Source organism: Hyperolius riggenbachi, chromosome 3, assembly GCF_040937935.1.
Source record: "Hyperolius riggenbachi isolate aHypRig1 chromosome 3, aHypRig1.pri, whole genome shotgun sequence".
Taxonomy (NCBI): Eukaryota; Metazoa; Chordata; class Amphibia; order Anura; family Hyperoliidae; genus Hyperolius; species Hyperolius riggenbachi.
In genome coordinates, this window is record NC_090648.1 from 83069971 (window position 1) to 83097273 (window position 27303).

At 46.7% G+C, this 27303-nt stretch overlaps 37 non-coding genes across 37 annotated transcripts; all 37 read right to left on the reverse strand.

The window, feature by feature from the left end:
• Positions 1-996: 996 nt before the first annotated feature.
• On the reverse strand, positions 997-1069 carry TRNAR-ACG (transfer RNA arginine (anticodon ACG)). Its single transcript has one exon. It is a non-coding gene; the product is annotated as a tRNA-Arg (tRNA).
• A 1030-nt stretch (positions 1070-2099) lies between these two features.
• Positions 2100-2172, reverse strand: TRNAR-ACG (transfer RNA arginine (anticodon ACG)). Its single transcript has one exon. It is a non-coding gene; the product is annotated as a tRNA-Arg (tRNA).
• Positions 2173-3122: 950 nt separating this feature from the next.
• TRNAH-GUG (transfer RNA histidin (anticodon GUG)) lies at positions 3123-3194 on the reverse strand. Its single transcript has one exon. It is a non-coding gene; the product is annotated as a tRNA-His (tRNA).
• An 8-nt stretch (positions 3195-3202) lies between these two features.
• On the reverse strand, positions 3203-3275 carry TRNAR-ACG (transfer RNA arginine (anticodon ACG)). The gene has a single exon. It is a non-coding gene; the product is annotated as a tRNA-Arg (tRNA).
• Positions 3276-4305: 1030 nt separating this feature from the next.
• TRNAR-ACG (transfer RNA arginine (anticodon ACG)) lies at positions 4306-4378 on the reverse strand. Its single transcript has one exon. It is a non-coding gene; the product is annotated as a tRNA-Arg (tRNA).
• A 1030-nt stretch (positions 4379-5408) lies between these two features.
• Positions 5409-5481, reverse strand: TRNAR-ACG (transfer RNA arginine (anticodon ACG)). Its single transcript has one exon. It is a non-coding gene; the product is annotated as a tRNA-Arg (tRNA).
• A 950-nt stretch (positions 5482-6431) lies between these two features.
• TRNAH-GUG (transfer RNA histidin (anticodon GUG)) lies at positions 6432-6503 on the reverse strand. Its single transcript has one exon. It is a non-coding gene; the product is annotated as a tRNA-His (tRNA).
• An 8-nt stretch (positions 6504-6511) lies between these two features.
• On the reverse strand, positions 6512-6584 carry TRNAR-ACG (transfer RNA arginine (anticodon ACG)). The gene has a single exon. It is a non-coding gene; the product is annotated as a tRNA-Arg (tRNA).
• A 1030-nt stretch (positions 6585-7614) lies between these two features.
• TRNAR-ACG (transfer RNA arginine (anticodon ACG)) lies at positions 7615-7687 on the reverse strand. The gene has a single exon. It is a non-coding gene; the product is annotated as a tRNA-Arg (tRNA).
• A 950-nt stretch (positions 7688-8637) lies between these two features.
• TRNAH-GUG (transfer RNA histidin (anticodon GUG)) lies at positions 8638-8709 on the reverse strand. The gene has a single exon. It is a non-coding gene; the product is annotated as a tRNA-His (tRNA).
• Positions 8710-8717: 8 nt separating this feature from the next.
• On the reverse strand, positions 8718-8790 carry TRNAR-ACG (transfer RNA arginine (anticodon ACG)). The gene has a single exon. It is a non-coding gene; the product is annotated as a tRNA-Arg (tRNA).
• A 1030-nt stretch (positions 8791-9820) lies between these two features.
• TRNAR-ACG (transfer RNA arginine (anticodon ACG)) lies at positions 9821-9893 on the reverse strand. The gene has a single exon. It is a non-coding gene; the product is annotated as a tRNA-Arg (tRNA).
• A 1030-nt stretch (positions 9894-10923) lies between these two features.
• TRNAR-ACG (transfer RNA arginine (anticodon ACG)) lies at positions 10924-10996 on the reverse strand. The gene has a single exon. It is a non-coding gene; the product is annotated as a tRNA-Arg (tRNA).
• A 950-nt stretch (positions 10997-11946) lies between these two features.
• On the reverse strand, positions 11947-12018 carry TRNAH-GUG (transfer RNA histidin (anticodon GUG)). The gene has a single exon. It is a non-coding gene; the product is annotated as a tRNA-His (tRNA).
• An 8-nt stretch (positions 12019-12026) lies between these two features.
• TRNAR-ACG (transfer RNA arginine (anticodon ACG)) lies at positions 12027-12099 on the reverse strand. The gene has a single exon. It is a non-coding gene; the product is annotated as a tRNA-Arg (tRNA).
• Positions 12100-13129: 1030 nt separating this feature from the next.
• TRNAR-ACG (transfer RNA arginine (anticodon ACG)) lies at positions 13130-13202 on the reverse strand. Its single transcript has one exon. It is a non-coding gene; the product is annotated as a tRNA-Arg (tRNA).
• A 950-nt stretch (positions 13203-14152) lies between these two features.
• TRNAH-GUG (transfer RNA histidin (anticodon GUG)) lies at positions 14153-14224 on the reverse strand. The gene has a single exon. It is a non-coding gene; the product is annotated as a tRNA-His (tRNA).
• Positions 14225-14232: 8 nt separating this feature from the next.
• TRNAR-ACG (transfer RNA arginine (anticodon ACG)) lies at positions 14233-14305 on the reverse strand. Its single transcript has one exon. It is a non-coding gene; the product is annotated as a tRNA-Arg (tRNA).
• Positions 14306-15255: 950 nt separating this feature from the next.
• Positions 15256-15327, reverse strand: TRNAH-GUG (transfer RNA histidin (anticodon GUG)). The gene has a single exon. It is a non-coding gene; the product is annotated as a tRNA-His (tRNA).
• Positions 15328-15335: 8 nt separating this feature from the next.
• TRNAR-ACG (transfer RNA arginine (anticodon ACG)) lies at positions 15336-15408 on the reverse strand. The gene has a single exon. It is a non-coding gene; the product is annotated as a tRNA-Arg (tRNA).
• A 950-nt stretch (positions 15409-16358) lies between these two features.
• Positions 16359-16430, reverse strand: TRNAH-GUG (transfer RNA histidin (anticodon GUG)). Its single transcript has one exon. It is a non-coding gene; the product is annotated as a tRNA-His (tRNA).
• Positions 16431-16438: 8 nt separating this feature from the next.
• On the reverse strand, positions 16439-16511 carry TRNAR-ACG (transfer RNA arginine (anticodon ACG)). The gene has a single exon. It is a non-coding gene; the product is annotated as a tRNA-Arg (tRNA).
• Positions 16512-17461: 950 nt separating this feature from the next.
• On the reverse strand, positions 17462-17533 carry TRNAH-GUG (transfer RNA histidin (anticodon GUG)). Its single transcript has one exon. It is a non-coding gene; the product is annotated as a tRNA-His (tRNA).
• Positions 17534-17541: 8 nt separating this feature from the next.
• On the reverse strand, positions 17542-17614 carry TRNAR-ACG (transfer RNA arginine (anticodon ACG)). Its single transcript has one exon. It is a non-coding gene; the product is annotated as a tRNA-Arg (tRNA).
• Positions 17615-18564: 950 nt separating this feature from the next.
• On the reverse strand, positions 18565-18636 carry TRNAH-GUG (transfer RNA histidin (anticodon GUG)). Its single transcript has one exon. It is a non-coding gene; the product is annotated as a tRNA-His (tRNA).
• Positions 18637-18644: 8 nt separating this feature from the next.
• TRNAR-ACG (transfer RNA arginine (anticodon ACG)) lies at positions 18645-18717 on the reverse strand. Its single transcript has one exon. It is a non-coding gene; the product is annotated as a tRNA-Arg (tRNA).
• A 1030-nt stretch (positions 18718-19747) lies between these two features.
• On the reverse strand, positions 19748-19820 carry TRNAR-ACG (transfer RNA arginine (anticodon ACG)). The gene has a single exon. It is a non-coding gene; the product is annotated as a tRNA-Arg (tRNA).
• A 950-nt stretch (positions 19821-20770) lies between these two features.
• Positions 20771-20842, reverse strand: TRNAH-GUG (transfer RNA histidin (anticodon GUG)). Its single transcript has one exon. It is a non-coding gene; the product is annotated as a tRNA-His (tRNA).
• Positions 20843-20850: 8 nt separating this feature from the next.
• TRNAR-ACG (transfer RNA arginine (anticodon ACG)) lies at positions 20851-20923 on the reverse strand. The gene has a single exon. It is a non-coding gene; the product is annotated as a tRNA-Arg (tRNA).
• Positions 20924-21953: 1030 nt separating this feature from the next.
• On the reverse strand, positions 21954-22026 carry TRNAR-ACG (transfer RNA arginine (anticodon ACG)). Its single transcript has one exon. It is a non-coding gene; the product is annotated as a tRNA-Arg (tRNA).
• Positions 22027-22976: 950 nt separating this feature from the next.
• Positions 22977-23048, reverse strand: TRNAH-GUG (transfer RNA histidin (anticodon GUG)). The gene has a single exon. It is a non-coding gene; the product is annotated as a tRNA-His (tRNA).
• Positions 23049-23056: 8 nt separating this feature from the next.
• On the reverse strand, positions 23057-23129 carry TRNAR-ACG (transfer RNA arginine (anticodon ACG)). The gene has a single exon. It is a non-coding gene; the product is annotated as a tRNA-Arg (tRNA).
• Positions 23130-24079: 950 nt separating this feature from the next.
• On the reverse strand, positions 24080-24151 carry TRNAH-GUG (transfer RNA histidin (anticodon GUG)). The gene has a single exon. It is a non-coding gene; the product is annotated as a tRNA-His (tRNA).
• An 8-nt stretch (positions 24152-24159) lies between these two features.
• TRNAR-ACG (transfer RNA arginine (anticodon ACG)) lies at positions 24160-24232 on the reverse strand. Its single transcript has one exon. It is a non-coding gene; the product is annotated as a tRNA-Arg (tRNA).
• Positions 24233-25182: 950 nt separating this feature from the next.
• Positions 25183-25254, reverse strand: TRNAL-GAG (transfer RNA leucine (anticodon GAG)). The gene has a single exon. It is a non-coding gene; the product is annotated as a tRNA-Leu (tRNA).
• Positions 25255-25262: 8 nt separating this feature from the next.
• TRNAR-ACG (transfer RNA arginine (anticodon ACG)) lies at positions 25263-25335 on the reverse strand. Its single transcript has one exon. It is a non-coding gene; the product is annotated as a tRNA-Arg (tRNA).
• Positions 25336-26365: 1030 nt separating this feature from the next.
• Positions 26366-26438, reverse strand: TRNAR-ACG (transfer RNA arginine (anticodon ACG)). The gene has a single exon. It is a non-coding gene; the product is annotated as a tRNA-Arg (tRNA).
• Positions 26439-27303: the final 865 nt, after the last annotated feature.

A 27303-nucleotide genomic window follows, 5' to 3' on the forward strand; every position in this document is an offset into this window, starting at 1 on the left:
GGTCTCAGAGAAAATAAACACATATATCAGTAGCTAAAGATTGGCTGTACTTACATTACATATGCATTTCACTGTCCACGTTTGGATTTCACAGAATTTGTATATAGTATATGCAGAGATAGATGCTCCTGACAGCTCATGGCAGGCTCCATGTTTGTGAAGCCAAATGTGTCGTCATGTCCTGCCTGCTTCTGATCACAGATAAGCTCGTTCTTGAACAACACGGTGTGCAGTGAATATTAATGAGCCATGTGGCTAGGAACAATAGCTGACTCTTGCAGTGTACTCTGCCCCGAGATTTATCAGTGTTATCACCCTGGACTGATTAGAAGCTCCTGTACCGTCTCATTAGCAGCCGAGGGGAGGGCCCCAGAATGCTTTGCAGTTTAGCTGCGGCTTGCGTCTTTATGGGTCTATAACAGACTTTAAGATAAGCACACATCAAAGGTAACTGAAATGTTTATCTTCACTAATGGCTTTTGAGCTTCCTTCTAAACTGTTTAACACAGGAGAATAGAGGTTTAAATTAGCTTCTGCAGCCTGACAGTTACTCTTTAAGCATTGCTAGCAGCCATCAGAAGTATGGGCGCCAAGGTGAATTGATGCTCAAGTGCTCTGTGTAATAGGTCTTTTTCTTGCGCGGGTTTCTTGGGAAAGGCAAGTGGTGAAAGTTGACCTAGGCTTAGCAAGAGACTGGCAACTGGTGAGGCCAAGATGTCATGTGAGGATGGTATTTGTGAAGATGTTTGAAGATGCTACAAAGGTCCATAGCAGAGAAAGTTTTCTCTCGGCAAAAGGCAAAATGTTGTAGTGAAGAAGTGAAGCAAGCAGAGCCTAAGGTTCCTGAATGCTTTAGAAAGTCAGTAGATTGGTTGCAAGCTGAAGAAAAAGTCACAGAGGAAGAAAGTAAAGAGCCTGCCGTGACCCAGATTCCAACCGGGGTTGCTGCGGCCACAACGCAGAGTACTAACCACTATACGATCACGGCATGTTTCCTGAGCCAGGTAGGAGTCGAACCTACAATCTTCTGATCCGTAGTCAGACGCGTTATCCATTGCGCCACTGGCCCTGCTGCTGACAAATGCATAGCACGTTTTCCTTGCGGCCACAAGGAAAGTGGGCCTCGTTGAAGTGCCCTATTCCACTGAACATCTTCTGTAGCGAGAACTTCTTTGAGAGATAATCTCTATTAAAATGTCATGAATTTGCTGTCTCTGAGTCCAGATATTCACAATGCTGTTCTAAAAGCTTGAAGAAGGTTGCAAGAGGAGTGCAGAAAGCAGCCCGCCGTAAACCGTATTCACACCAGGTTGCTTGCAGCCACAACAAAGAGTACTAGCCACTATAGGATCAGGGCACATTTTGTATGCTAGTCCTAGCGTTATTCACACATTTCTTAAGGTGATGTTGTTGCAGCTGCACCGAGTGTAGTTAGTGCCAATGGGAAAGTTGCTGGGTGTGAAGACAAGGAGTGAAGCCGAGCAGTATGGAAAGGGTCCTCTGTCTGGGCAGCTGTCTGTTGTGAGTGGGGCACGGCGGGCTAAGTTCTTCTATCTCCTTCTAGGAACAAAATCCTGAAAGCATTATCTCTGCATGATTGATCAGGGTCTGCTGTTAAAGTTGTCTGTGCAGAACAATGTCAAAGCAGAGTTGTCCTTTAAGCATTGCTAGCAGCCATCAGAAGTATGGGCGCCAAGGTGAATTGATGCTCAAGTGCTCTGTGTAATAGGTCTTTTTCTTGCGCGGGTTTCTTGGGAAAGGCAAGTGGTGAAAGTTGACCTAGGCTTAGCAAGAGACTGGCAACTGGTGAGGCCAAGATGTCATGTGAGGATGGTATTTGTGAAGATGTTTGAAGATGCTACAAAGGTCCATAGCAGAGAAAGTTTTCTCTCGGCGAAAGGCAAAATGTTGTAGTGAAGAAGTGAAGCAAGCAGAGCCTAAGGTTCCTGAATGCTTTAGAAAGTCAGTAGATTGGTTGCAAGCTGAAGAAAAAGTCGCAGAGGAAGAAAGTAAAGAGCCTGCCGTGACCCGGATTCGAACCGGGGTTGCAGCGGCCACAACGCAGAGTACTAACCACTATACGATCACGGCATGTTTCCTGAGCCAGGTAGGAGTCGAACCTACAATCTTCTGATCCGTAGTCAGACGCGTTATCCATTGCGCCACTGGCCCTGCTGCTGACATATGCATAGCACGTTTTCCTTGCGGCCACAAGGAAAGTGGGCCTCGTTGAAGTGCCCTATTCCACTGAACATCTTCTGTAGCGAGAACTTCTTTGAGAGTTAATCTCTATTAAAATGTCATGAATTTGCTGTCTCTGAGTCCAGATATTCACAATGCTGTTCTAAAAGCTTGAAGAAGGTTGCAAGAGGAGTGCAGAAAGCAGCCCGCCATAAACCGTATTGACACCAGGTTGCTTGCAGCCACAACAAAGAGTACTAGCCACTATAGGATCAGGGCACATTTTGTATGCTAGTCCTAGCGTTATTCACACATTTCTTAAGGTGATGTTGTTGCAGCTGCACCGAGTGTAGTTAGTGCCAATGGGAAAGTTGCTGGGTGTGAAGACAAGGAGTGAAGCCAAGCAGTATGGAAAGGGTCCTCTGTCTGGGCAGCTGTCTGTTGTGAGTGGGGCACGGCGGGCTAAGTTCTTCTATCTCCTTCTAGGAACAAAATCCTGAAAGCATTATCTCTGCATGATTGATCAGGGTCTGCTGTTAAAGTTGTCTGTGCAGAACAATGTCAAAGCAGAGTTGTCCTTTAAGCATTGCTAGCAGCCATCAGAAGTATGGGCGCCAAGGTGAATTGATGCTCAAGTGCTCTGTGTAATAGGTCTTTTTCTTGCGCGGGTTTCTTGGGAAAGGCAAGTGGTGAAAGTTGACCTAGGCTTAGCAAGAGACTGGCAACTGGTGAGGCCAAGATGTCATGTGAGGATGGTATTTGTGAAGATGTTTGAAGATGCTACAAAGGTCCATAGCAGAGAAAGTTTTCTCTCGGCGAAAGGCAAAATGTTGTAGTGAAGAAGTGAAGCAAGCAGAGCCTAAGGTTCCTGAATGCTTTAGAAAGTCAGTAGATTGGTTGCAAGCTGAAGAAAAAGTCACAGAGGAAGAAAGTAAAGAGCCTGCCGTGACCCGGATTCGAACCGGGGTTGCTGCGGCCACAACGCAGAGTACTAACCACTATACGATCACGGCATGTTTCCTGAGCCAGGTAGGAGTCGAACCTACAATCTTCTGATCCGTAGTCAGACGCGTTAACCATTGCGCCACTGGCCCTGCTGCTGACATATGCATAGCACGTTTTCCTTGCGGCCACAAGGAAAGTGGGCCTCGTTGAAGTGCCCTATTCCACTGAACATCTTCTGTAGCGAGAACTTCTTTGAGAGATAATCTCTATTAAAATGTCATGAATTTGCTGTCTCTGAGTCCAGATATTCACAATGCTGTTCTAAAAGCTTGAAGAAGGTTGCAAGAGGAGTGCAGAAAGCAGCCCGCTGTAAACCGTATTCACACCAGGTTGCTTGCAGCCACAACAAAGAGTACTAGCCACTATAGGATCAGGGCACATTTTGTATGCTAGTCCTAGCGTTATTCACACATTTCTTAAGGTGATGTTGTTGCAGCTGCACCGAGTGTAGTTAGTGCCAATGGGAAAGTTGCTGGGTGTGAAGACAAGGAGTGAAGCCGAGCAGTATGGAAAGGGTCTTCTGTCTGGGCAGCTGTCTGTTGTGAGTGGGGCACGGCGGGCTAAGTTCTTCTATCTCCTTCTAGGAACAAAATCCTGAAAGCATTATCTCTGCATGATTGATCAGGGTCTGCTGTTAAAGTTGTCTGTGCAGAACAATGTCAAAGCAGAGTTGTCCTTTAAGCATTGCTAGCAGCCATCAGAAGTATGGGCGCCAAGGTGAATTGATGCTCAAGTGCTCTGTGTAATAGGTCTTTTTCTTGCGCGGGTTTCTTGGGAAAGGCAAGTGGTGAAAGTTGACCTAGGCTTAGCAAGAGACTGGCAACTGGTGAGGCCAAGATGTCATGTGAGGATGGTATTTGTGAAGATGTTTGAAGATGCTACAAAGGTCCATAGCAGAGAAAGTTTTCGCTCGGCAAAAGGCAAAATGTTGTAGTGAAGAAGTGAAGCAAGCAGAGCCTAAGGTTCCTGAATGCTTTAGAAAGTCAGTAGATTGGTTGCAAGCTGAAGAAAAAGTCACAGAGGAAGAAAGTAAAGAGCCTGCCGTGACCCAGATTCAAACCGGGGTTGCTGCGGCCACAACGCAGAGTACTAACCACTATACGATCACGGCATGTTTCCTGAGCCAGGTAGGAGTCAAACCTACAATCTTCTGATCCGTAGTCAGACGCGTTATCCATTGCGCCACTGGCCCTGCTGCTGACAAATGCATAGCACGTTTTCCTTGCGGCCACAAGGAAAGTGGGCCTCGTTGAAGTGCCCTATTCCACTGAACATCTTCTGTAGCGAGAACTTCTTTGAGAGATAATCTCTATTAAAATGTCATGAATTTGCTGTCTCTGAGTCCAGATATTCACAATGCTGTTCTAAAAGCTTGAAGAAGGTTGCAAGAGGAGTGCAGAAAGCAGCCCGCCGTAAACCGTATTCACACCAGGTTGCTTGCAGCCACAACAAAGAGTACTAGCCACTATAGGATCAGGGCACATTTTGTATGCTAGTCCTAGCGTTATTCACACATTTCTTAAGGTGATGTTGTTGCAGCTGCACCGAGTGTAGTTAGTGCCAATGGGAAAGTTGCTGGGTGTGAAGACAAGAAGTGAAGCCGAGCAGTATGGAAAGGGTCCTCTGTCTGGGCAGCTGTCTGTTGTGAGTGGGGCACGGCGGGCTAAGTTCTTCTATCTCCTTCTAGGAACAAAATCCTGAAAGCATTATCTCTGCATGATTGATCAGGGTCTGCTGTTAAAGTTGTCTGTGCAGAACAATGTCAAAGCAGAGTTGTCCTTTAAGCATTGCTAGCAGCCATCAGAAGTATGGGCGCCAAGGTGAATTGATGCTCAAGTGCTCTGTGTAATAGGTCTTTTTCTTGCGCGGGTTTCTTGGGAAAGGCAAGTGGTGAAAGTTGACCTAGGCTTAGCAAGAGACTGGCAACTGGTGAGGCCAAGATGTCATGTGAGGATGGTATTTGTGAAGATGTTTGAAGATGCTACAAAGGTCCATAGCAGAGAAAGTTTTCTCTCGGCGAAAGGCAAAATGTTGTAGTGAAGAAGTGAAGCAAGCAGAGCCTAAGGTTCCTGAATGCTTTAGAAAGTCAGTAGATTGGTTGCAAGCTGAAGAAAAAGTCGCAGAGGAAGAAAGTAAAGAGCCTGCCGTGACCCGGATTCGAACCGGGGTTGCAGCGGCCACAACGCAGAGTACTAACCACTATACGATCACGGCATGTTTCCTGAGCCAGGTAGGAGTCGAACCTACAATCTTCTGATCCGTAGTCAGACGCGTTATCCATTGCGCCACTGGCCCTGCTGCTGACATATGCATAGCACGTTTTCCTTGCGGCCACAAGGAAAGTGGGCCTCGTTGAAGTGCCCTATTCCACTGAACATCTTCTGTAGCGAGAACTTCTTTGAGAGTTAATCTCTATTAAAATGTCATGAATTTGCTGTCTCTGAGTCCAGATATTCACAATGCTGTTCTAAAAGCTTGAAGAAGGTTGCAAGAGGAGTGCAGAAAGCAGCCCGCCATAAACCGTATTGACACCAGGTTGCTTGCAGCCACAACAAAGAGTACTAGCCACTATAGGATCAGGGCACATTTTGTATGCTAGTCCTAGCGTTATTCACACATTTCTTAAGGTGATGTTGTTGCAGCTGCACCGAGTGTAGTTAGTGCCAATGGGAAAGTTGCTGGGTGTGAAGACAAGGAGTGAAGCCAAGCAGTATGGAAAGGGTCCTCTGTCTGGGCAGCTGTCTGTTGTGAGTGGGGCACGGCGGGCTAAGTTCTTCTATCTCCTTCTAGGAACAAAATCCTGAAAGCATTATCTCTGCATGATTGATCAGGGTCTGCTGTTAAAGTTGTCTGTGCAGAACAATGTCAAAGCAGAGTTGTCCTTTAAGCATTGCTAGCAGCCATCAGAAGTATGGGCGCCAAGGTGAATTGATGCTCAAGTGCTCTGTGTAATAGGTCTTTTTCTTGCGCGGGTTTCTTGGGAAAGGCAAGTGGTGAAAGTTGACCTAGGCTTAGCAAGAGACTGGCAACTGGTGAGGCCAAGATGTCATGTGAGGATGGTATTTGTGAAGATGTTTGAAGATGCTACAAAGGTCCATAGCAGAGAAAGTTTTCTCTCGGCGAAAGGCAAAATGTTGTAGTGAAGAAGTGAAGCAAGCAGAGCCTAAGGTTCCTGAATGCTTTAGAAAGTCAGTAGATTGGTTGCAAGCTGAAGAAAAAGTCACAGAGGAAGAAAGTAAAGAGCCTGCCGTGACCCGGATTCGAACCGGGGTTGCTGCGGCCACAACGCAGAGTACTAACCACTATACGATCACGGCATGTTTCCTGAGCCAGGTAGGAGTCGAACCTACAATCTTCTGATCCGTAGTCAGACGCGTTAACCATTGCGCCACTGGCCCTGCTGCTGACATATGCATAGCACGTTTTCCTTGCGGCCACAAGGAAAGTGGGCCTCGTTGAAGTGCCCTATTCCACTGAACATCTTCTGTAGCGAGAACTTCTTTGAGAGATAATCTCTATTAAAATGTCATGAATTTGCTGTCTCTGAGTCCAGATATTCACAATGCTGTTCTAAAAGCTTGAAGAAGGTTGCAAGAGGAGTGCAGAAAGCAGCCCGCCGTAAACCGTATTCACACCAGGTTGCTTGCAGCCACAACAAAGAGTACTAGCCACTATAGGATCAGGGCACATTTTGTATGCTAGTCCTAGCGTTATTCACACATTTCTTAAGGTGATGTTGTTGCAGCTGCACCGAGTGTAGTTAGTGCCAATGGGAAAGTTGCTGGGTGTGAAGACAAGAAGTGAAGCCGAGCAGTATGGAAAGGGTCCTCTGTCTGGGCAGCTGTCTGTTGTGAGTGGGGCACGGCGGGCTAAGTTCTTCTATCTCCTTCTAGGAACAAAATCCTGAAAGCATTATCTCTGCATGATTGATCAGGGTCTGCTGTTAAAGTTGTCTGTGCAGAACAATGTCAAAGCAGAGTTGTCCTTTAAGCATTGCTAGCAGCCATCAGAAGTATGGGCGCCAAGGTGAATTGATGCTCAAGTGCTCTGTGTAATAGGTCTTTTTCTTGCGCGGGTTTCTTGGGAAAGGCAAGTGGTGAAAGTTGACCTAGGCTTAGCAAGAGACTGGCAACTGGTGAGGCCAAGATGTCATGTGAGGATGGTATTTGTGAAGATGTTTGAAGATGCTACAAAGGTCAATAGCAGAGAAAGTTTTCTCTCGGCGAAAGGCAAAATGTTGTAGTGAAGAAGTGAAGCAAGCAGAGCCTAAGGTTCCTGAATGCTTTAGAAAGTCAGTAGATTGGTTGCAAGCTGAAGAAAAAGTCGCAGAGGAAGAAAGTAAAGAGCCTGCTGTGACCCGGATTCGAACCGGGGTTGCTGCGGCCACAACGCAGAGTACTAACCACTATACGATCACGGCATGTTTCCTGAGCCAGGTAGGAGTCGAACCTACAATCTTCTGATCCGTAGTCAGACGCGTTATCCATTGCGCCACTGGCCCTGCTGCTGACATATGCATAGCACGTTTTCCTTGCGGCCACAAGGAAAGTGGGCCTCGTTGAAGTGCCCTATTCCACTGAACATCTTCTGTAGCGAGAACTTCTTTGAGAGTTAATCTCTATTAAAATGTCATGAATTTGCTGTCTCTGAGTCCAGATATTCACAATGCTGTTCTAAAAGCTTGAAGAAGGTTGCAAGAGGAGTGCAGAAAGCAGCCCGCCATAAACCGTATTGACACCAGGTTGCTTGCAGCCACAACAAAGAGTACTAGCCACTATAGGATCAGGGCACATTTTGTATGCTAGTCCTAGCGTTATTCACACATTTCTTAAGGTGATGTTGTTGCAGCTGCACCGAGTGTAGTTAGTGCCAATGGGAAAGTTGCTGGGTGTGAAGACAAGGAGTGAAGCCAAGCAGTATGGAAAGGGTCCTCTGTCTGGGCAGCTGTCTGTTGTGAGTGGGGCACGGCGGGCTAAGTTCTTCTATCTCCTTCTAGGAACAAAATCCTGAAAGCATTATCTCTGCATGATTGATCAGGGTCTGCTGTTAAAGTTGTCTGTGCAGAACAATGTCAAAGCAGAGTTGTCCTTTAAGCATTGCTAGCAGCCATCAGAAGTATGGGCGCCAAGGTGAATTGATGCTCAAGTGCTCTGTGTAATAGGTCTTTTTCTTGCGCGGGTTTCTTGGGAAAGGCAAGTGGTGAAAGTTGACCTAGGCTTAGCAAGAGACTGGCAACTGGTGAGGCCAAGATGTCATGTGAGGATGGTATTTGTGAAGATGTTTGAAGATGCTACAAAGGTCCATAGCAGAGAAAGTTTTCTCTCGGCGAAAGGCAAAATGTTGTAGTGAAGAAGTGAAGCAAGCAGAGCCTAAGGTTCCTGAATGCTTTAGAAAGTCAGTAGATTGGTTGCAAGCTGAAGAAAAAGTCACAGAGGAAGAAAGTAAAGAGCCTGCCGTGACCCGGATTCGAACCGGGGTTGCTGCGGCCACAACGCAGAGTACTAACCACTATACGATCACGGCATGTTTCCTGAGCCAGGTAGGAGTCGAACCTACAATCTTCTGATCCGTAGTCAGACGCGTTAACCATTGCGCCACTGGCCCTGCTGCTGACATATGCATAGCACGTTTTCCTTGCGGCCACAAGGAAAGTGGGCCTCGTTGAAGTGCCCTATTCCACTGAACATCTTCTGTAGCGAGAACTTCTTTGAGAGATAATCTCTATTAAAATGTCATGAATTTGCTGTCTCTGAGTCCAGATATTCACAATGCTGTTCTAAAAGCTTGAAGAAGGTTGCAAGAGGAGTGCAGAAAGCAGCCCGCTGTAAACCGTATTCACACCAGGTTGCTTGCAGCCACAACAAAGAGTACTAGCCACTATAGGATCAGGGCACATTTTGTATGCTAGTCCTAGCGTTATTCACACATTTCTTAAGGTGATGTTGTTGCAGCTGCACCGAGTGTAGTTAGTGCCAATGGGAAAGTTGCTGGGTGTGAAGACAAGGAGTGAAGCCGAGCAGTATGGAAAGGGTCTTCTGTCTGGGCAGCTGTCTGTTGTGAGTGGGGCACGGCGGGCTAAGTTCTTCTATCTCCTTCTAGGAACAAAATCCTGAAAGCATTATCTCTGCATGATTGATCAGGGTCTGCTGTTAAAGTTGTCTGTGCAGAACAATGTCAAAGCAGAGTTGTCCTTTAAGCATTGCTAGCAGCCATCAGAAGTATGGGCGCCAAGGTGAATTGATGCTCAAGTGCTCTGTGTAATAGGTCTTTTTCTTGCGCGGGTTTCTTGGGAAAGGCAAGTGGTGAAAGTTGACCTAGGCTTAGCAAGAGACTGGCAACTGGTGAGGCCAAGATGTCATGTGAGGATGGTATTTGTGAAGATGTTTGAAGATGCTACAAAGGTCCATAGCAGAGAAAGTTTTCGCTCGGCAAAAGGCAAAATGTTGTAGTGAAGAAGTGAAGCAAGCAGAGCCTAAGGTTCCTGAATGCTTTAGAAAGTCAGTAGATTGGTTGCAAGCTGAAGAAAAAGTCACAGAGGAAGAAAGTAAAGAGCCTGCCGTGACCCAGATTCAAACCGGGGTTGCTGCGGCCACAACGCAGAGTACTAACCACTATACGATCACGGCATGTTTCCTGAGCCAGGTAGGAGTCAAACCTACAATCTTCTGATCCGTAGTCAGACGCGTTATCCATTGCGCCACTGGCCCTGCTGCTGACAAATGCATAGCACGTTTTCCTTGCGGCCACAAGGAAAGTGGGCCTCGTTGAAGTGCCCTATTCCACTGAACATCTTCTGTAGCGAGAACTTCTTTGAGAGATAATCTCTATTAAAATGTCATGAATTTGCTGTCTCTGAGTCCAGATATTCACAATGCTGTTCTAAAAGCTTGAAGAAGGTTGCAAGAGGAGTGCAGAAAGCAGCCCGCCGTAAACCGTATTCACACCAGGTTGCTTGCAGCCACAACAAAGAGTACTAGCCACTATAGGATCAGGGCACATTTTGTATGCTAGTCCTAGCGTTATTCACACATTTCTTAAGGTGATGTTGTTGCAGCTGCACCGAGTGTAGTTAGTGCCAATGGGAAAGTTGCTGGGTGTGAAGACAAGAAGTGAAGCCGAGCAGTATGGAAAGGGTCCTCTGTCTGGGCAGCTGTCTGTTGTGAGTGGGGCACGGCGGGCTAAGTTCTTCTATCTCCTTCTAGGAACAAAATCCTGAAAGCATTATCTCTGCATGATTGATCAGGGTCTGCTGTTAAAGTTGTCTGTGCAGAACAATGTCAAAGCAGAGTTGTCCTTTAAGCATTGCTAGCAGCCATCAGAAGTATGGGCGCCAAGGTGAATTGATGCTCAAGTGCTCTGTGTAATAGGTCTTTTTCTTGCGCGGGTTTCTTGGGAAAGGCAAGTGGTGAAAGTTGACCTAGGCTTAGCAAGAGACTGGCAACTGGTGAGGCCAAGATGTCATGTGAGGATGGTATTTGTGAAGATGTTTGAAGATGCTACAAAGGTCAATAGCAGAGAAAGTTTTCTCTCGGCGAAAGGCAAAATGTTGTAGTGAAGAAGTGAAGCAAGCAGAGCCTAAGGTTCCTGAATGCTTTAGAAAGTCAGTAGATTGGTTGCAAGCTGAAGAAAAAGTCGCAGAGGAAGAAAGTAAAGAGCCTGCTGTGACCCGGATTCGAACCGGGGTTGCTGCGGCCACAACGCAGAGTACTAACCACTATACGATCACGGCATGTTTCCTGAGCCAGGTAGGAGTCGAACCTACAATCTTCTGATCCGTAGTCAGACGCGTTATCCATTGCGCCACTGGCCCTGCTGCTGACATATGCATAGCACGTTTTCCTTGCGGCCACAAGGAAAGTGGGCCTCGTTGAAGTGCCCTATTCCACTGAACATCTTCTGTAGCGAGAACTTCTTTGAGAGTTAATCTCTATTAAAATGTCATGAATTTGCTGTCTCTGAGTCCAGATATTCACAATGCTGTTCTAAAAGCTTGAAGAAGGTTGCAAGAGGAGTGCAGAAAGCAGCCCGCCATAAACCGTATTCACACATGGTTGCTTGCAGCCACAACAAAGAGTACTAGCCACTATAGGATCAGGGCACATTTTGTATGCTAGTCCTAGCGTTATTCACACATTTCTTAAGGTGATGTTGTTGCAGCTGCACCGAGTGTAGTTAGTGCCAATGGGAAAGTTGCTGGGTGTGAAGACAAGGAGTGAAGCCAAGCAGTATGGAAAGGGTCCTCTGTCTGGGCAGCTGTCTGTTGTGAGTGGGGCACGGCGGGCTAAGTTCTTCTATCTCCTTCTAGGAACAAAATCCTGAAAGCATTATCTCTGCATGATTGATCAGGGTCTGCTGTTAAAGTTGTCTGTGCAGAACAATGTCAAAGCAGAGTTGTCCTTTAAGCATTGCTAGCAGCCATCAGAAGTATGGGCGCCAAGGTGAATTGATGCTCAAGTGCTCTGTGTAATAGGTCTTTTTCTTGCGCGGGTTTCTTGGGAAAGGCAAGTGGTGAAAGTTGACCTAGGCTTAGCAAGAGACTGGCAACTGGTGAGGCCAAGATGTCATGTGAGGATGGTATTTGTGAAGATGTTTGAAGATGCTACAAAGGTCCATAGCAGAGAAAGTTTTCTCTCGGCGAAAGGCAAAATGTTGTAGTGAAGAAGTGAAGCAAGCAGAGCCTAAGGTTCCTGAATGCTTTAGAAAGTCAGTAGATTGGTTGCAAGCTGAAGAAAAAGTCACAGAGGAAGAAAGTAAAGAGCCTGCCGTGACCCGGATTCGAACCGGGGTTGCTGCGGCCACAACGCAGAGTACTAACCACTATACGATCACAGCATGTTTCCTGAGCCAGGTAGGAGTCGAACCTACAATCTTCTGATCCGTAGTCAGACGCGTTAACCATTGCGCCACTGGCTCTGCTGCTGACATATGCATAGCACGTTTTCCTTGCGGCCACAAGGAAAGTGGGCCTCGTTGAAGTGCCCTATTCCACTGAACATCTTCTGTAGCGAGAACTTCTTTGAGAGATAATCTCTATTAAAATGTCATGAATTTGCTGTCTCTGAGTCCAGATATTCACAATGCTGTTCTAAAAGCTTGAAGAAGGTTGCAAGAGGAGTGCAGAAAGCAGCCCGCCGTAAACCGTATTCACACCAGGTTGCTTGCAGCCACAACAAAGAGTACTAGCCACTATAGGATCAGGGCACATTTTGTATGCTAGTCCTAGCGTTATTCACACATTTCTTAAGGTGATGTTGTTGCAGCTGCACCGAGTGTAGTTAGTGCCAATGGGAAAGTTGCTGGGTGTGAAGACAAGGAGTGAAGCCGAGCAGTATGGAAAGGGTCCTCTGTCTGGGCAGCTGTCTGTTGTGAGTGGGGCACGGCGGGCTAAGTTCTTCTATCTCCTTCTAGGAACAAAATCCTGAAAGCATTATCTCTGCATGATTGATCAGGGTCTGCTGTTAAAGTTGTCTGTGCAGAACAATGTCAAAGCAGAGTTGTCCTTTAAGCATTGCTAGCAGCCATCAGAAGTATGGGCGCCAAGGTGAATTGATGCTCAAGTGCTCTGTGTAATAGGTCTTTTTCTTGCGCGGGTTTCTTGGGAAAGGCAAGTGGTGAAAGTTGACCTAGGCTTAGCAAGAGACTGGCAACTGGTGAGGCCAAGATGTCATGTGAGGATGGTATTTGTGAAGATGTTTGAAGATGCTACAAAGGTCCATAGCAGAGAAAGTTTTCTCTCGGCGAAAGGCAAAATGTTGTAGTGAAGAAGTGAAGCAAGCAGAGCCTAAGGTTCCTGAATGCTTTAGAAAGTCAGTAGATTGGTTGCAAGCTGAAGAAAAAGTCGCAGAGGAAGAAAGTAAAGAGCCTGCCGTGACCCGGATTCGAACCGGGGTTGCAGCGGCCACAACGCAGAGTACTAACCACTATACGATCACGGCATGTTTCCTGAGCCAGGTAGGAGTCGAACCTACAATCTTCTGATCCGTAGTCAGACGCGTTATCCATTGCGCCACTGGCCCTGCTGCTGACATATGCATAGCACGTTTTCCTTGCGGCCACAAGGAAAGTGGGCCTCGTTGAAGTGCCCTATTCCACTGAACATCTTCTGTAGCGAGAACTTCTTTGAGAGTTAATCTCTATTAAAATGTCATGAATTTGCTGTCTCTGAGTCCAGATATTCACAATGCTGTTCTAAAAGCTTGAAGAAGGTTGCAAGAGGAGTGCAGAAAGCAGCCCGCCATAAACCGTATTGACACCAGGTTGCTTGCAGCCACAACAAAGAGTACTAGCCACTATAGGATCAGGGCACATTTTGTATGCTAGTCCTAGCGTTATTCACACATTTCTTAAGGTGATGTTGTTGCAGCTGCACCGAGTGTAGTTAGTGCCAATGGGAAAGTTGCTGGGTGTGAAGACAAGGAGTGAAGCCAAGCAGTATGGAAAGGGTCCTCTGTCTGGGCAGCTGTCTGTTGTGAGTGGGGCACGGCGGGCTAAGTTCTTCTATCTCCTTCTAGGAACAAAATCCTGAAAGCATTATCTCTGCATGATTGATCAGGGTCTGCTGTTAAAGTTGTCTGTGCAGAACAATGTCAAAGCAGAGTTGTCCTTTAAGCATTGCTAGCAGCCATCAGAAGTATGGGCGCCAAGGTGAATTGATGCTCAAGTGCTCTGTGTAATAGGTCTTTTTCTTGCGCGGGTTTCTTGGGAAAGGCAAGTGGTGAAAGTTGACCTAGGCTTAGCAAGAGACTGGCAACTGGTGAGGCCAAGATGTCATGTGAGGATGGTATTTGTGAAGATGTTTGAAGATGCTACAAAGGTCCATAGCAGAGAAAGTTTTCTCTCGGCGAAAGGCAAAATGTTGTAGTGAAGAAGTGAAGCAAGCAGAGCCTAAGGTTCCTGAATGCTTTAGAAAGTCAGTAGATTGGTTGCAAGCTGAAGAAAAAGTCACAGAGGAAGAAAGTAAAGAGCCTGCCGTGACCCGGATTCGAACCGGGGTTGCTGCGGCCACAACGCAGAGTACTAACCACTATACGATCACGGCATGTTTCCTGAGCCAGGTAGGAGTCGAACCTACAATCTTCTGATCCGTAGTCAGACGCGTTAACCATTGCGCCACTGGCCCTGCTGCTGACATATGCATAGCACTTTTTCCTTGCGGCCACAAGGAAAGTGGGCCTCGTTGAAGTGCCCTATTCCACTGAACATCTTCTGTAGCGAGAACTTCTTTGAGAGATAATCTCTATTAAAATGTCATGAATTTGCTGTCTCTGAGTCCAGATATTCACAATGCTGTTCTAAAAGCTTGAAGAAGGTTGCAAGAGGAGTGCAGAAAGCAGCCCGCTGTAAACCGTATTCACACCAGGTTGCTTGCAGCCACAACAAAGAGTACTAGCCACTATAGGATCAGGGCACATTTTGTATGCTAGTCCTAGCGTTATTCACACATTTCTTAAGGTGATGTTGTTGCAGCTGCACCGAGTGTAGTTAGTGCCAATGGGAAAGTTGCTGGGTGTGAAGACAAGGAGTGAAGCCGAGCAGTATGGAAAGGGTCCTCTGTCTGGGCAGCTGTCTGTTGTGAGTGGGGCACGGCGGGCTAAGTTCTTCTATCTCCTTCTAGGAACAAAATCCTGAAAGCATTATCTCTGCATGATTGATCAGGGTCTGCTGTTAAAGTTGTCTGTGCAGAACAATGTCAAAGCAGAGTTGTCCTTTAAGCATTGCTAGCAGCCATCAGAAGTATGGGCGCCAAGGTGAATTGATGCTCAAGTGCTCTGTGTAATAGGTCTTTTTCTTGCGCGGGTTTCTTGGGAAAGGCAAGTGGTGAAAGTTGACCTAGGCTTAGCAAGAGACTGGCAACTGGTGAGGCCAAGATGTCATGTGAGGATGGTATTTGTGAAGATGTTTGAAGATGCTACAAAGGTCCATAGCAGAGAAAGTTTTCTCTCGGCGAAAGGCAAAATGTTGTAGTGAAGAAGTGAAGCAAGCAGAGCCTAAGGTTCCTGAATGCTTTAGAAAGTCAGTAGATTGGTTGCAAGCTGAAGAAAAAGTCGCAGAGGAAGAAAGTAAAGAGCCTGCCGTGACCCGGATTCGAACCGGGGTTGCTGCGGCCACAACGCAGAGTACTAACCACTATACGATCACGGCATGTTTCCTGAGCCAGGTAGGAGTAGAACCTACAATCTTCTGATCCGTAGTCAGACGCGTTATCCATTGCGCCACTGGCCCTGCTGCTGACATATGCATAGCACGTTTTCCTTGCGGCCACAAGGAAAGTGGGCCTCGTTGAAGTGCCCTATTCCACTGAACATCTTCTGTAGCGAGAACTTCTTTGAGAGTTAATCTCTATTAAAATGTCATGAATTTGCTGTCTCTGAGTCCAGATATTCACAATGCTGTTCTAAAAGCTTGAAGAAGGTTGCAAGAGGAGTGCAGAAAGCAGCCCGCCGTAAACCGTATTCACACCAGGTTGCTTGCAGCCACAACAAAGAGTACTAGCCACTATAGGATCAGGGCACATTTTGTATGCTAGTCCTAGCGTTATTCACACATTTCTTAAGGTGATGTTGTTGCAGCTGCACCGAGTGTAGTTAGTGCCAATGGGAAAGTTGCTGGGTGTGAAGACAAGGAGTGAAGCCGAGCAGTATGGAAAGGGTCCTCTGTCTGGGCAGCTGTCTGTTGTGAGTGGGGCACAGCGGGCTAAGTTCTTCTATCTCCTTCTAGGAACAAAATCCTGAAAGCATTATCTCTGCATGATTGATCAGGGTCTGCTGTTAAAGTTGTCTGTGCAGAACAATGTCAAAGCAGAGTTGTCCTTTAAGCATTGCTAGCAGCCATCAGAAGTATGGGCGCCAAGGTGAATTGATGCTCAAGTGCTCTGTGTAATAGGTCTTTTTCTTACGCGGGTTTCTTGGGAAAGGCAAGTGGTGAAAGTTGACCTAGGCTTAGCAAGAGACTGGCAACTGGTGAGGCCAAGATGTCATGTGAGGATGGTATTTGTGAAGATGTTTGAAGATGCTACAAAGGTCCATAGCAGAGAAAGTTTTCTCTCGGCGAAAGGCAAAATGTTGTAGTGAAGAAGTGAAGCAAGCAGAGCCTAAGGTTCCTGAATGCTTTAGAAAGTCAGTAGATTGGTTGCAAGCTGAAGAAAAAGTCGCAGAGGAAGAAAGTAAAGAGCCTGCCGTGACCCGGATTCGAACCGGGGTTGCTGCGGCCACAACGCAGAGTACTAACCACTATACGATCACGGCATGTTTCCTGAGCCAGGTAGGAGTCGAACCTACAATCTTCTGATCCGTAGTCAGATGCGTTATCCATTGCGCCACTGGCCCTGCTGCAGACATATGCATAGCACGTTTTCCTTGCGGCCACAAGGAAAGTGGGCCTCGTTGAAGTGCCCTATTCCACTGAACATCTTCTGTAGCGAGAACTTCTTTGAGAGATAATCTCTATTAAAATGTCATGAATTTGCTGTCTCTGAGTCCAGATATTCACAATGCTGTTCTAAAAGCTTGAAGAAGGTTGCAAGAGGAGTGCAGAAAGCAGCCCGCCGTAAACCGTATTCACACCAGGTTGCTTGCAGCCACAACAAAGAGTACTAGCCACTATAGGATCAGGGCACATGTTGTATGCTAGTCCTAGCGTTATTCACACATTTCTTAAGGTGATGTTGTTGCAGCTGCACCGAGTGTAGTTAGTGCCAATGGGAAAGTTGCTGGGTGTGAAGACAAGGAGTGAAGCCGAGCAGTATGGAAAGGGTCCTCTGTCTGGGCAGCTGTCTGTTGTGAGTGGGGCACGGCGGGCTAAGTTCTTCTATCTCCTTCTAGGAACAAAATCCTGAAAGCATTATCTCTGCATGATTGATCAGGGTCTGCTGTTAAAGTTGTCTGTGCAGAACAATGTCAAAGCAGAGTTGTCCTTTAAGCATTGCTAGCAGCCATCAGAAGTATGGGCGCCAAGGTGAATTGATGCTCAAGTGCTCTGTGTAATAGGTCTTTTTCTTGCGCGGGTTTCTTGGGAAAGGCAAGTGGTGAAAGTTGACCTAGGCTTAGCAAGAGACTGGCAACTGGTGAGGCCAAGATGTCATGTGAGGATGGTATTTGTGAAGATGTTTGAAGATGCTACAAAGGTCAATAGCAGAGAAAGTTTTCTCTCGGCGAAAGGCAAAATGTTGTAGTGAAGAAGTGAAGCAAGCAGAGCCTAAGATTCCTGAATGCTTTAGAAAGTCAGTAGATTGGTTGCAAGCTGAAGAAAAAGTCGCAGAGGAAGAAAGTAAAGAGCCTGCCGTGACCCGGATTCGAACCGGGGTTGCTGCGGCCACAACGCAGAGTACTAACCACTATACAATCACGGCATGTTTCCTGAGCCAGGTAGGAGTCGAACCAACAATCTTCTGATCCGTAGTCAGACGCGTTATCCATTGCGCCACTGGCCCTGCTGCTGACATATGCATAGCACGTTTTCCTTGCGGCCACAAGGAAAGTGGGCCTCGTTGAAGTGCCCTATTCCACTGAACATCTTCTGTAGCGAGAACTTCTTTGAGAGATAATCTCTATTAAAATGTCATGAATTTGCTGTCTCTGAGTCCAGATATTCACAATGCTGTTCTAAAAGCTTGAAGAAGGTTGCAAGAGGAGTGCAGAAAGCAGCCCGCCATAAACCGTATTCACACATGGTTGCTTGCAGCCACAACAAAGAGTACTAGCCACTATAGGATCAGGGCACATTTTGTATGCTAGTCCTAGCGTTATTCACACATTTCTTAAGGTGATGTTGTTGCAGCTGCACCGAGTGTAGTTAGTGCCAATGGGAAAGTTGCTGGGTGTGAAGACAAGGAGTGAAGCCAAGCAGTATGGAAAGGGTCCTCTGTCTGGGCAGCTGTCTGTTGTGAGTGGGGCACGGCGGGCTAAGTTCTTCTATCTCCTTCTAGGAACAAAATCCTGAAAGCATTATCTCTGCATGATTGATCAGGGTCTGCTGTTAAAGTTGTCTGTGCAGAACAATGTCAAAGCAGAGTTGTCCTTTAAGCATTGCTAGCAGCCATCAGAAGTATGGGCGCCAAGGTGAATTGATGCTCAAGTGCTCTGTGTAATAGGTCTTTTTCTTGCGCGGGTTTCTTGGGAAAGGCAAGTGGTGAAAGTTGACCTAGGCTTAGCAAGAGACTGGCAACTGGTGAGGCCAAGATGTCATGTGAGGATGGTATTTGTGAAGATGTTTGAAGATGCTACAAAGGTCCATAGCAGAGAAAGTTTTCTCTCGGCGAAAGGCAAAATGTTGTAGTGAAGAAGTGAAGCAAGCAGAGCCTAAGGTTCCTGAATGCTTTAGAAAGTCAGTAGATTGGTTGCAAGCTGAAGAAAAAGTCGCAGAGGAAGAAAGTAAAGAGCCTGCCGTGACCCGGATTCGAACCAGGGTTGCTGCGGCCACAACGCAGAGTACTAACCACTATACGATCACGGCATGTTTCCTGAGCCAGGTAGGAGTCGAACCTACAATCTTCTGATTCGTAGTCAGACGCATTATCCATTGCGCCACTGGCCCTGCTGCTGACATATGCATAGCACGTTTTCCTTGCGGCCACAAGGAAAGTGGGCCTCGTTGAAGTGCCCTATTCCACTGAACATCTTCTGTAGCGAGAACTTCTTTGAGAGATAATCTCTATTAAAATGTCATGAATTTGCTGTCTCTGAGTCCAGATATTCACAATGCTGTTCTAAAAGCTTGAAGAAGGTTGCAAGAGGAGTGCAGAAAGCAGCCCGCCGTAAACCGTATTCACACCAGGTTGCTTGCAGCCACAACAAAGAGTACTAGCCACTATAGGATCAGGGCACATTTTGTATGCTAGTCCTAGCGTTATTCACACATTTCTTAAGGTGATGTTGTTGCAGCTGCACCGAGTGTAGTTAGTGCCAATGGGAAAGTTGCTGGGTGTGAAGACAAGGAGTGAAGCCGAGCAGTATGGAAAGGGTCCTCTGTCTGGGCAGCTGTCTGTTGTGAGTGGGGCACGGCGGGCTAAGTTCTTCTATCTCCTTCTAGGAACAAAATCCTGAAAGCATTATCTCTGCATGATTGATCAGGGTCTGCTGTTAAAGTTGTCTGTGCAGAACAATGTCAAAGCAGAGTTGTCCTTTAAGCATTGCTAGCAGCAATCAGAAGTATGGGCGCCAAGGTGAATTGATGCTCAAGTGCTCTGTGTAATAGGTCTTTTTCTTGCGCGGGTTTCTTGGGAAAGGCAAGTGGTGAAAGTTGACCTAGGCTTAGCAAGAGACTGGCAACTGGTGAGGCCAAGATGTCATGTGAGGATGGTATTTGTGAAGATGTTTGAAGATGCTACAAAGGTCAATAGCAGAGAAAGTTTTCTCTCGGCGAAAGGCAAAATGTTGTAGTGAAGAAGTGAAGCAAGCAGAGCCTAAGGTTCCTGAATGCTTTAGAAAGTCAGTAGATTGGTTGCAAGCTGAAGAAAAAGTCACAGAGGAAGAAAGTAAAGAGCCTGCCGTGACCCGGATTCGAAGCGGGGTTGCTGCGGCCACAACGCCGAGTACTAACCACTATACGATCACGGCATGTTTCCTGAGCCAGGTAGGAGTCGAACCTACAATCTTCTGATCCGTAGTCAGACGCGTTATCCATTGCGCCACTGGCCCTGCTGCTGACATATGCATAGCACGTTTTCCTTGCGGCCACAAGGAAAGTGGGCCTCGTTGAAGTGCCCTATTCCACTGAACATCTTCTGTAGCGAGAACTTCTTTGAGAGATAATATCTATTAAAATGTCATGAATTTGCTGTCTCTGAGTCCAGATATTCACAATGCTGTTCTAAAAGCTTGAAGAAGGTTGCAAGAGGAGTGCAGAAAGCAGCCCGCCATAAACCGTATTCACACATGGTTGCTTGCAGCCACAACAAAGAGTACTAGCCACTATAGGATCAGGGCACATTTTGTATGCTAGTCCTAGCGTTATTCACACATTTCTTAAGGTGATGTTGTTGCAGCTGCACCGAGTGTAGTTAGTGCCAATGGGAAAGTTGCTGGGTGTGAAGACAAGGAGTGAAGCCAAGCAGTATGGAAAGGGTCCTCTGTCTGGGCAGCTGTCTGTTGTGAGTGGGGCACGGCGGGCTAAGTTCTTCTATCTCCTTCTAGGAACAAAATCCTGAAAGCATTATCTCTGCATGATTGATCAGGGTCTGCTGTTAAAGTTGTCTGTGCAGAACAATGTCAAAGCAGAGTTGTCCTTTAAGCATTGCTAGCAGCCATCAGAAGTATGGGCGCCAAGGTGAATTGATGCTCAAGTGCTCTGTGTAATAGGTCTTTTTCTTGCGCGGGTTTCTTGGGAAAGGCAAGTGGTGAAAGTTGACCTAGGCTTAGCAAGAGACTGGCAACTGGTGAGGCCAAGATGTCATGTGAGGATGGTATTTGTGAAGATGTTTGAAGATGCTACAAAGGTCCATAGCAGAGAAAGTTTTCTCTCGGCGAAAGGCAAAATGTTGTAGTGAAGAAGTGAAGCAAGCAGAGCCTAAGGTTCCTGAATGCTTTAGAAAGTCAGTAGATTGGTTGCAAGCTGAAGAAAAAGTCACAGAGGAAGAAAGTATAGAGCCTGCCGTGACCCGGATTCGAACCGGGGTTGCTGCAGCCACAACGCAGAGTACTAACCACTATACGATCACGGCATGTTTCCTGAGCCAGGTAGGAGTCGAACCTACAATCTTCTGATCCGTAGTCAGACGCGTTATCCATTGCGCCACTGGCCCTGCTGCTGACAAATGCATAGCACGTTTTCCTTGCGGCCACAAGGAAAGTGGGCCTCGTTGAAGTGCCCTATTCCACTGAACATCTTCTGTAGCGAGAACTTCTTTGAGAGATAATCTCTATTAAAATGTCATGAATTTGCTGTCTCTGAGTCCAGATATTCACAATGCTGTTCTAAAAGCTTGAAGAAGGTTGCAAGAGGAGTGCAGAAAGCAGCCCGCCGTAAACCGTATTCACACCAGGTTGCTTGCAGCCACAACAAAGAGTACTAGCCACTATAGGTTTAGGGCACATTTTGTATGCTAGTCCTAGCGTTATTCACACATTTCTTAAGGTGATGTTGTTGCAGCTGCACCGAGTGTAGTTAGTGCCAATGGGAAAGTTGCTGGGTGTGAAGACAAGGAGTGAAGCCGAGCAGTATGGAAAGGGTCCTCTGTCTGGGCAGCTGTCTGTTGTGAGTGGGGCACGGCGGGCTAAGTTCTTCTATCTCCTTCTAGGAACAAAATCCTGAAAGCATTATCTCTGCATGATTGATCAGGGTCTGCTGTTAAAGTTGTCTGTGCAGAACAATGTCAAAGCAGAGTTGTCCTTTAAGCATTGCTAGCAGCCATCAGAAGTATGGGCGCCAAGGTGAATTGATGCTTAAGTGCTCTGTGTAATAGGTCTTTTTCTTGCGCGGGTTTCTTGGGAAAGGCAAGTGGTGAAAGTTGACCTAGGCTTAGCAAGAGACTGGCAACTGGTGAGGCCAAGATGTCATATGAGGATGGTATTTGTGAAGATGTTTGAAGATGCTACAAAGGTCAATAGCAGAGAAAGTTTTCTCTCGGCGAAAGGCAAAATGTTGTAGTGAAGAAGTGAAGCAAGCAGAGCCTAAGGTTCCTGAATGCTTTAGAAAGTCAGTAGATTGGTTGCAAGCTGAAGAAAAAGTCACAGAGGAAGAAAGTAATGAGCCTGCCGTGACTCAGAATCGAAGCGGGGTTGCTGCGGCCACAACGCCGAGTACTAACCACTATACGATCACGGCATGTTTCCTGAGCCAGGTAGGAGTCGAACCTACAATCTTCTGATCCGTAGTCAGACGCGTTATCCATTGCGCCACTGGCCCTGCTGCTGACATATGCATAGCTCGTTTTCCTTGCGGCCACAAGGAAAGTGGGCCTCGTTGAAGTGCCCTATTCCACTGAACATCTTCTGTAGCGAGAACTTCTTTGAGAGATAATATCTATTAAAATGTCATGAATTTGCTGTCTCTGAGTCCAGATATTCACAATGCTGTTCTAAAAGCTTGAAGAAGGTTGCAAGAGGAGTGCAGAAAGCAGCCCGCCATAAACCGTATTCACACCAGGTTGCTTGCAGCCACAACAAAGAGTACTAGCCACTATAGGATCAGGGCACATTTTGTATGCTAGTCCTAGCGTTATTCACACATTTCTTAAGGTGATGTTGTTGCAGCTGCACCGAGTGTAGTTAGTGCCAATGGGAAAGTTGCTGGGTGTGAAGACAAGGAGTGAAGCCAAGCAGTATGGAAAGGGTCCTCTGTCTGGGCAGCTGTCTGTTGTGAGTGGGGCACGGCGGGCTAAGTTCTTCTATCTCCTTCTAGGAACAAAATCCTGAAAGCATTATCTCTGCATGATTGATCAGGGTCTGCTGTTAAAGTTGTCTGTGCAGAACAATGTCAAAGCAGAGTTGTCCTTTAAGCATTGCTAGCAGCCATCAGAAGTATGGGCGCCAAGGTGAATTGATGCTCAAGTGCTCTGTGTAATAGGTCTTTTTCTTGCGCGGGTTTCTTGGGAAAGGCAAGTGGTGAAAGTTGACCTAGGCTTAGCAAGAGACTGGCAACTGGTGAGGCCAAGATGTCATGTGAGGATGGTATTTGTGAAGATGTTTGAAGATGCTACAAAGGTCCATAGCAGAGAAAGTTTTCTCTCGGCGAAAGGCAAAATGTTGTAGTGAAGAAGTGAAGCAAGCAGAGCCTAAGGTTCCTGAATGCTTTAGAAAGTCAGTAGATTGGTTGCAAGCTGAAGAAAAAGTCACAGAGGAAGAAAGTATAGAGCCTGCCGTGACCCGGATTCGAACCGGGGTTGCTGCAGCCACAACGCAGAGTACTAACCACTATACGATCACGGCATGTTTCCTGAGCCAGGTAGGAGTCGAACCTACAATCTTCTGATCCGTAGTCAGACGCGTTATCCATTGCACCACTGGCCCTGCTGCTGACAAATGCATAGCACGTTTTCCTTGCGGCCACAAGGAAAGTGGGCCTCGTTGAAGTGCCCTATTCCACTGAACATCTTCTGTAGCGAGAACTTCTTTGAGAGATAATCTCTATTAAAATGTCATGAATTTGCTGTCTCTGAGTCCAGATATTCACAATGCTGTTCTAAAAGCTTGAAGAAGGTTGCAAGAGGAGTGCAGAAAGCAGCCCGCCGTAAACCGTATTCACACCAGGTTGCTTGCAGCCACAACAAAGAGTACTAGCCACTATAGGATCAGGGCACATTTTGTATGCTAGTCCTAGCGTTATTCACACATTTCTTAAGGTGATGTTGTTGCAGCTGCACCGAGTGTAGTTAGTGCCAATGGGAAAGTTGCTGGGTGTGAAGACAAGGAGTGAAGCCGAGCAGTATGGAAAGGGTCCTCTGTCTGGGCAGCTGTCTGTTGTGAGTGGGGCACGGCGGGCTAAGTTCTTCTATCTCCTTCTAGGAACAAAATCCTGAAAGCATTATCTCTGCATGATTGATCAGGGTCTGCTGTTAAAGTTGTCTGTGCAGAACAATGTCAAAGCAGAGTTGTCCTTTAAGCATTGCTAGCAGCCATCAGAAGTATGGGCGCCAAGGTGAATTGATGCTCAAGTGCTCTGTGTAATAGGTCTTTTTCTTGCGCGGGTTTCTTGGGAAAGGCAAGTGGTGAAAGTTGACCTAGGCTTAGCAAGAGACTGGCAACTGGTGAGGCCAAGATGTCATGTGAGGATGGTATTTGTGAAGATGTTTGAAGATGCTACAAAGGTCCATAGCAGAGAAAGTTTTCTCTCGGCGAAAGGCAAAATGTTGTAGTGAAGAAGTGAAGCAAGCAGAGCCTAAGGTTCCTGAATGCTTTAGAAAGGCAGTAGATTGGTTGCAAGCTGAAGAAAAAGTCGCAGAGGAAGAAAGTAAAGAGCCTGCCGTGACCCGGATTCGAACCGGGGTTGCTGCAGCCACAACGCAGAGTACTAACCACTATACGATCACGGCATGTTTCCTGAGCCAGGTAGGAGTCGAACCTACAATCTTCTGATCCGTAGTCAGACGCGTTATCCATTGCGCCACTGGCCCTGCTGCTGACATATGCATAGCACGTTTTCCTTGCGGCCACAAGGAAAGTGGGCCTCGTTGAAGTGCCCTATTCCACTGAACATCTTCTGTAGCGAGAACTTCTTTGAGAGTTAATCTCTATTAAAATGTCATGAATTTGCTGTCTCTGAGTCCAGATATTCACAATGCTGTTCTAAAAGCTTGAAGAAGGTTGCAAGAGGAGTGCAGAAAGCAGCCCGCCATAAACCGTATTCACACATGGTTGCTTGCAGCCACAACAAAGAGTACTAGCCACTATAGGATCAGGGCACATTTTGTATGCTAGTCCTAGCGTTATTCACACATTTCTTAAGGTGATGTTGTTGCAGCTGCACCGAGTGTAGTTAGTGCCAATGGGAAAGTTGCTGGGTGTGAAGACAAGGAGTGAAGCCAAGCAGTATGGAAAGGGTCCTCTGTCTGGGCAGCTGTCTGTTGTGAGTGGGGCACGGCAGGCTAAGTTCTTCTATCTCCTTCTAGGAACAAAATCCTGAAAGCATTATCTCTGCATGATTGATCAGGGTCTGCTGTTAAAGTTGTCTGTGCAGAACAATGTCAAAGCAGAGTTGTCCTTTAAGCATTGCTAGCAGCCATCAGAAGTATGGGCGCCAAGGTGAATTGATGCTCAAGTGCTCTGTGTAATAGGTCTTTTTCTTGCGCGGGTTTCTTGGGAAAGGCAAGTGGTGAAAGTTGACCTAGGCTTAGCAAGAGACTGGCAACTGGTGAGGCCAAGATGTCATGTGAGGATGGTATTTGTGAAGATGTTTGAAGATGCTACAAAGGTCCATAGCAGAGAAAGTTTTCTCTCGGCGAAAGGCAAAATGTTGTAGTGAAGAAGTGAAGCAAGCAGAGCCTAAGGTTCCTGAATGCTTTAGAAAGTCAGTAGATTGGTTGCAAGCTGAAGAAAAAGTCGCAGAGGAAGAAAGTAAAGAGCCTGCCGTGACCCGGATTCGAACCAGGGTTGCTGCGGCCTCAACGCAGAGTACTAACCACTATACGATCACAGCATGTTTCCTGAGCCAGGTAGGAGTCGAACCTACAATCTTCTGATCCGTAGTCAGACGCGTTATCCATTGCGCCACTGGCCCTGCTGCTGACATATGCATAGCACGTTTTCCTTGCGGCCACAAGGAAAGTGGGCCTCGTTGAAGTGCCCTATTCCACTGAACATCTTCTGTAGCGAGAACTTCTTTGAGAGTTAATCTCTATTAAAATGTCATGAATTTGCTGTCTCTGAGTCCAGATATTCACAATGCTGTTCTAAAAGCTTGAAGAAGGTTGCAAGAGGAGTGCAGAAAGCAGCCCGCCATAAACCGTATTGACACCAGGTTGCTTGCAGCCACAACAAAGAGTACTAGCCACTATAGGATCAGGGCACAATTTGTATGCTAGTCCTAGCGTTATTCACACATTTCTTAAGGTGATGTTGTTGCAGCTGCACCGAGTGTAGTTAGTGCCAATGGGAAAGTTGCTGGGTGTGAAGACAAGGAGTGAAGCCAAGCAGTATGGAAAGGGTCCTCTGTCTGGGCAGCTGTCTGTTGTGAGTGGGGCACGGCGGGCTAAGTTCTTCTATCTCCTTCTAGGAACAAAATCCTGAAAGCATTATCTCTGCATGATTGATCAGGGTCTGCTGTTAAAGTTGTCTGTGCAGAACAATGTCAAAGCAGAGTTGTCCTTTAAGCATTGCTAGCAGCCATCAGAAGTATGGGCGCCAAGGTGAATTGATGCTCAAGTGCTCTGTGTAATAGGTCTTTTTCTTGCGCGGGTTTCTTGGGAAAGGCAAGTGGTGAAAGTTGACCTAGGCTTAGCAAGAGACTGGCAACTGGTGAGGCCAAGATGTCATGTGAGGATGGTATTTGTGAAGATGTTTGAAGATGCTACAAAGGTCCATAGCAGAGAAAGTTTTCTCTCGGCGAAAGGCAAAATGTTGTAGTGAAGAAGTGAAGCAAGCAGAGCCTAAGGTTCCTGAATGCTTTAGAAAGTCAGTAGATTGGTTGCAAGCTGAAGAAAAAGTCACAGAGGAAGAAAGTAAAGTGCCTGCCGTGACCCAGATTCGAACCGGGGTTGCTGCTGCCACAACGCAGAGTACTAACCACTATACGATCACAGCATGTTTCCTGAGCCAGGTAGGAGTCGAACCTACAATCTTCTGATCCGTAGTCAGACGCGTTATCCATTGCGCCACTGGCCCTGCTGCTGACATATGCATAGCACGTTTTCCTTGCGGCCACAAGGAAAGTGGGCCTCGTTGAAGTGCCCTATTCCACTGAACATCTTCTGTAGCGAGAACTTCTTTGAGAGATAATCTCTATTAAAATGTCATGAATTTGCTGTCTCTGAGTCCAGATATTCACAATGCTGTTCTAAAAGCTTGAAGAAGGTTGCAAGAGGAGTGCAGAAAGCAGCCCGCCGTAAACCGTATTCACACCAGGTTGCTTGCAGCCACAACAAAGAGTACTAGCCACTATAGGATCAGGGCACATTTTGTATGCTAGTCCTAGCGTTATTCACACATTTCTTAAGGTGATGTTGTTGCAGCTGCACCGAGTGTAGTTAGTGCCAATGGGAAAGTTGCTGGGTGTGAAGACAAGGAGTGAAGCCGAGCAGTATGGAAAGGGTCCTCTGTCTGGGCAGCTGTCTGTTGTGAGTGGGGCACGGCGGGCTAAGTTCTTCTATCTCCTTCTAGGAACAAAATCCTGAAAGCATTATCTCTGCATGATTGATCAGGGTCTGCTGTTAAAGTTGTCTGTGCAGAACAATGTCAAAGCAGAGTTGTCCTTTAAGCATTGCTAGCAGCCATCAGAAGTATGGGCGCCAAGGTGAATTGATGCTCAAGTGCTCTGTGTAATAGGTCTTTTTCTTGCGCGGGTTTCTTGGGAAAGGCAAGTGGTGAAAGTTGACCTAGGCTTAGCAAGAGACTGGCAACTGGTGAGGCCAAGATGTCATGTGAGGATGGTATTTGTGAAGATGTTTGAAGATGCTACAAAGGTCCATAGCAGAGAAAGTTTTCTCTCGGCGAAAGGCAAAATGTTGTAGTGAAGAAGTGAAGCAAGCAG